We start from the raw sequence: 6,709 nt of genomic DNA, 5'->3' as shown, positions 1-6,709 counted from the left end.
CCCAGTGCTAACCCAACATTAAAACACAATCTAAGAAGCCAGAGCACACTTTTTAAAAATGAGATATGATATCTGTTCAATGCCATCCAACAGTATGTTAGTATAGTCTAAAATTCCTGATAGTATTCTCAATGGAAAAAAAAATTACTCCCAAGTGCAAAGACTTTAATATCTTAATAAAATAACTTTGCCACACAGCCTTAAAATCTCCAAATTGACAAGATTACTTTTACAACAGAATCTTTAAATTAACTAAAAATGTCTTTTTAACAATTTTATATTCACATGACTATTTTTTAAAACTATTAAACCTCAATATTTTGAGAAATATTTTAAATAATAACCGAGGCCAAAGGATTATTCAGTTCCTCTCTAACTACTATAATATTTGACATTATAAGAACCATGACATAATCTTATTTTCACAGATATTTCAATATCAAACTGAGGCAGTGACAAATAAACGAAACAGATTTAGGACCAAAATAAAGAGCTCAGAAAAAAATATCACGGTAAGAGTGTTACTAACAAAAATCTGTTTGGTGAAGCTACAAATTATCTACACACAATCATTACATTCTAGGTTGTCCCCAAATTACTAGTTTGAAATATTGAAGAGATGACAATTACTGTACTTTAATGGCAATTTAATAAGAAGTGAACAAAATATAACAGTCAATTTTATTGGTCTCTTATCCTCACGTTAGTTGCTAAAGATGAAATATGTACTATAAAATGCTCAACCATCTTAGAATAAGGACTTGGCCTGTACTTCTTTATTCCATGATTGCTGCCTAAACTAATTTTTGCTCTTTCATGTTAACTGCATGTCAAACCCTAACTTAGAGGCCTTTTCTTTCATAGATCCTCCCTAATCTCTGGTAGCCAGAGTGACGTCATTCTTTTGTCCATTATTAATAAATTAAAGCTTATCATAACTAAAAAGAATTTAAGAATTTTTAATCTTATAAAACTATACAATTAATATAGATATAAATAAAACATACAAATGTATTTTATATATTTGCATATTGTAAAATATAAATATACTTTATATAAATAAAACATATTAATATATATTTACATGTTATAAAGAATGTTCACACACATACATGTATACACACACCTTGAAAATATTAAAGTCTTACTAGGAAATTTAAAGCCAGTTTACAAACCACACCCAATCTGAGAAAACCACAGATCTTACCAAGTAATATCTCGTGTGCTTTTTTTACCAAGTAATATCTCATGTGCTTTTTTTTCTCTAGTACTTTTTCTGATGTCTGCATTAGACATGTAGTATCATTTTCTAAATGTGAGCATGTTTATATGAACTGTACCACACTGACTAGATTAGTATGAAATTTGCATTCTTCACCCAAAATATGTCTTATATATTATTACATAGCAGTACATAAGTTTCAACTTTTTTTTAACTGCTCCAAAGTATTCCATTATGGGTGTACCATAATTCATACAATTTATTTAACAGTTTCCTTTTGATATTATTTAGGTTTCCATTTTCCTTTGGTTTTGCATTTCAGATAATACTGTGAAAATTCTTGGACATGCTACCTTGTATTGTGTGTAGGAATTTTCCAAAGTAGATATTTAGAAGTATAATTATTGGAAATTAGGAATGTCCAAAATTTTTTTATAGAAATTATCCAGTTGCCCTGTAAAATTACAACATATTTTTATACAATTGCTAGCAATATAGAGAGTACTTGTTTCCTACACAGTTGTTATCATTTGGTAGTAAAGACTTTAAATTTGTTGCAATCTGATATGTGTAAATGGGATCTCATTCTTTTAATTTGCATTTCTCCAATTGCAAGTAAGTGGAATCGATCTTTTCATGTGTTGTCTTATTCTTCTCATCTGACCTTTACTGTTTATATGCTTTATTTTATTTCTTAGATATTTACTGAATTTCTTTATATGCTGTATGCTGTTTTCTACCAGCTTGCCACTTTTTCTTTAACTTTGTAGAAATATTGTTATTGACATCATCAAATGTAAGATTTTTATTTATGTGTTTTCTTGTATTTTTTATATTAAAAAATCTTCCTTTCCCTAAGGTAACAAAGTATTTTCCTCTTTTTCTTGTAATATATTTTCATTTTTGTTGTTTGTTTTTGTTTTTATATAGTGGTCTTAAGTTCACTTGGAATGCATTTTTTGTGACTCTTCAAAGGTAGGAATCCAAGTATTATTTTTCTGGGTGGATAGAATATTATCCCAAATCCACCTATTAACTGATCTGAAAAAACATTTTTGGTATATTAAATTTCCATTTGTCTATTTCTGAATACCCCTGTGTGTTCCATTAAATATCTCAATTTTTTATTTTCTACATTTTTCAGTTATGTTTTGATATCTGATAGGACATCTGTTATCATTCTTCAAAACTCTTTTGACTATTCTGTATTTTCCATATAAATTTTAGAATTGACTAACATGATGTTTCATGAAAAATCTGTTCGAAATTCTATGACTATTGAATTAATTTGAAGGATTATTTTGAAAATTAAAGTTTTAGAATATTGAGATTTCCCATCCATGAACATGATATATTTTTTTCATTTATTCAGATATTTTTAGGTGTAGCTTTAAAAAGTTTCATATTTTCTGCATAAAGGCTTTGTACATTATTCTTACAAGGTTTATTATCACTTTATATTTTTGTTTTGAATAGGAATATTTTCTGTTTTCTAATCTGTTGCTATTTGTTAAAAAATGATTTTTTACTTTGATTTAGAATAAGATCACTTTACTGACCTATTTTAGTATTTACCAAAATTTGTTAGTTAATTATGTTGTATTTTTCTACTTAGAGGATAATATTATTCACCTAGAAGAATGCTTTTATATTTTCTCTTCAATATCTAATTTCATGTTGTCTACATTGCAGAGTCAAATATCATCAGACACGGTGCTTTTTTGTTCCTCACTTTGAGATGCTTCGAACTTTGAAATGTAGTTCTTCGGTACGTTGATGGAGCGCCAAATGCCAAATTAAGTCTAGACTTCACTAATCACTAGCTGCATGATCTTGAGCAAGTTTTTATCTCCCTGTGTTGCAAGAAAAGTAATAATACTTATTTCATAGGGTTGTGGTGAGGATTAAGTGAATGAATATATGAACAGTGCTTAAAACAGAGCCTGGCTTGTAGTAAGTGCTATGTAAATGTTAGCTATTATTATTTTTGTTTTGACATTAAATATGATGTTTAAGAGTTGATACCTTTGGATATAGACACAAATATCTGGAATTTGGACCATTGTGAAATATAAGCAAGAAAAATTATTAGCATTAGGCTTCAAATAGTACCTTGAATGGAATGCATTGAAGTATATGCATTGAATAGAGGGCATTGGGGTGGGATCTAAAAGAGAAGGGGAAAAGTGCTCAATCTGTTTATTGAATATCAAATATATACTAGATCAATGAAATTATTCCTCATAACAACTGTTAAAGAACTGCAATATTACTTTTCAAGTGAAGGTAAACTAACTTGACCAAGGTTAGATATGAAGTTGGCACAATATTCAAATTCTGGTTGCAGTTCTACATACTGAGTAAATCCTAGTCGCTTCTAGTAGCCTCACTGATGGCCCCAGAGATTTGTGAGTATTATTCTCTTTTCCTGTGTTTACTGCAGGGAATACAGGGTTGAAAAATCAGAGGTGTTCATCCTGTAAAAACCTGAGCTCCCTGCAAACAGAATCTGAGTTGATCTCAAAATGCAGTGCCCAGAATAAAGCAAGTGTCAAAACTATTTTTTATATTGGTTGATAAGGAAACATGTTTGTGCCACTCAAACAGAAGATTCTCACATACTGAGCTACTAAAATATCTCTGTATAGTTTCCTTTCTGAAAGATTATCTCTGTGTAATTTTCATGTAGTATAACAATTTTATATTTTAAATTCTTCAGCTCTGTGTAGACAAGAAAGCTGTTAAAAACACAGGCACCAGACAAGAAACTTTTCCAAGCTTAGAACTTGAGCCTTGCAGTTACTTACAGATCTGCCTTAAATTTTAGGGAGTTCACTTCTACTTTTTTTTTTTTTGGCAGAAAAGCCATAGTTGCTTCTTTCTGGAAACTAATGGCTTATTAAAATTTGGGGGGGAAAAAAAGGAAGAGTAAGTAAATATAAAATATTGAGATGATAGTAAATAAAATTTTAGTGATGACGTGCTATTTATTTATTTAATAATTAAATTTCTATAACATTTGTGGAGCACAAGAAACCACTGAGATTAGTATTTTCAGTTATTCCAATTTGACAAAGGAAGAAATTGAAGTACAGAGTTGTTAGGTAATTTCATCAAGGTCGCTCAGCAGGTAAATGGCAGATGCAGTTCAAACCCAGAGGGACTGATGCCAGAATCGTTATTCTTAACCACTATGTTTGCTGCCTCATGTGATAGTTAAAATATTTTAATTATGTTTCTGTGTGTTATATTTAACACATAGAGGGATGTATCTCACATCACTATTTATTGATGCTATACTTCTAACATAAGAATGACTAAAATTTCAGAGAGAAAAAAATATTCCACTGTACGCCCACAGTAGACTGAGAGCAGACATGTTTAGCATATTAAATTGTACTTTGAAGAGCTTCCATCTGAGCCTCAACTCTCACCTTCAACAATGCTCATTAAAAAAAAAATTAAGTTATTTATGCTTTTGTTTGTTTGTTTGTTTTAGCATTTTCAATGTATGATCCAGCTACTATGTTAGTTGCCCTGCATAACAAAGTTCCTTCAAAATGTGTATGTGCTGCTGTTTTTGTAAAAAAGCATGGAGGAAATTGAGTGAGCAGTCACTTGGCAGATTAAGTTATTTTAATGGACATCTCTTTACACTGAGCCTTTGCCATCTGTTTCACCCTCTAATTACAAATGCAGGAAGAATACAATTCACAGTTGTGTCTATAAAGGCAAATATAGGGGATTTAAATGCAGGTTTATATCACTGCATCTGTTCAGTGATTTTAAATCCAGGAGAAGCGAAAGGGCAGGAAACTTTTCTTTCCCTTCTCGATAGAACTAACGTAGACAAGTAGGAATTCATAGCAAAAAGTTACCAAGATTGGTTCACCTGGCAAGAAATAGAAAACTACTCTATTAATCTTGATCTATTTTTTACTTTATATTCCAACTTTTCTCTGATTCCAATATCGGTACAGAAATTAGCATTTTTTTAGATGTAGAAAATTCGCATGATTTTTAACTACGCAATGACAAATGTGACTCAGAAGCAGGACCTTTGTCATTTAGATGTAATTAAATTTGTCAGGAGAAAAGGCAAAAGTGTTTCCTTACCTATTCATAATGTTTTATTTGATAAAGCTCACAGACCTATGTGTGGATAAGAATCTTAAATCCTTGACATTTGGCAACTGAGTAATAATGCTTCCTTAGCCCGGTGCCTGAGGCTGGTTCATACTCTAACAAGAAAGAGATATTAAATAAAATAAGATTGCATGTGCGTAACTGGGCCACTCACTTCACATTTTGTAGGTTCAATTTATTATGGCAGTATTTTGTGTCTACGGTGGCTTAAATGTCTTTACTTCTTAATTATGACAGCTACATTCTCTTGCTATATCAATTAGTCCCTGAAATGCAGAATTTGTTCATGCCCTTAACCAGCCCAGCTATTATCAATGTCAAATCAGTTAAAAATATACTGAACTATATGGAAATAATTTAAATGACCCAAGCCTGCACACTCTACTAACTAAGGCGCTAGGATATCTCAAACTCTTTGGGACCACTAGAGCAATCTTATGGAACACTATATAACTTATTTAGTGGCAGCCCCACTCACCAAGAAATAGTTTAAGTATAGTCTGGGAGACTCTCTCTAAGTAAAACACAGAGAAGTACAGCAATTATACTTTTTTTTCTACTATTACATTAAAATTAAAACCCATAAAACTGCCAAAGATTAGGGAAATAAGCTAAACTGAACAATAACTTGTGCCTGTAAACATGAATTTTAATTTGCCATCCTATTAATGTCCTAACTGAATAGGAAAAAAAGAGAAAACACAAAATTCTGTTTTTATCTAAGTTTTCATATTTTTTTCTCTTTTTCTCATGCATATAAATGCATCTTCCTTCTAAATCCCTCACATACAAGAGGGTCATATTTATAAGCTAATACTGTAGGGATCATTACCCCGTGTTCTCCCACTATTATCTAGAGTACTAATACTCTGAAATGGAGACAGGAGTGGTACATTTATTCACCCTGTTAAAGTTAATAGCCTAATGATTTACAAGACATGACACATTTGAAGTCAACTGAAATCACTGTCTCATTAAATTGTAAAAAGAGGGTTAACCTCTAGTGCTTTGAACTTGCATCTGCCCCATTACAGTTGCATTAATGGGGCTCCTAAAAAGTCAAATGCAGATAGCCAGCTGATACTCTTAAAAGAAGATATCCACCTTTAGTTTGCATAATATTAGTGAGATATGATGAAAAATCAAGTGGGCACATTTCATTTACTTGTAGAAAATTTATATACAATAATTTTTATTTCCTTCTTCCAACTTTAGCTAAATTGGCATACCTACATAACGTCTTCCCAATAAATGTAACCTGCTCACCCACCCTTAATTCACCACCCTAGCACCCAGTCTCCTTTCTCCACATGCAAAGATCACTGCCCCCCAAAAATCCAC

This window comes from Pteropus vampyrus, unplaced genomic scaffold (genome assembly GCF_000151845.1).
Source record: "Pteropus vampyrus isolate Shadow unplaced genomic scaffold, Pvam_2.0 Scaffold628, whole genome shotgun sequence".
NCBI lineage: Eukaryota > Metazoa > Chordata > Mammalia > Chiroptera > Pteropodidae > Pteropus > Pteropus vampyrus.
This window is presented reverse-complemented; position numbering follows the sequence as displayed.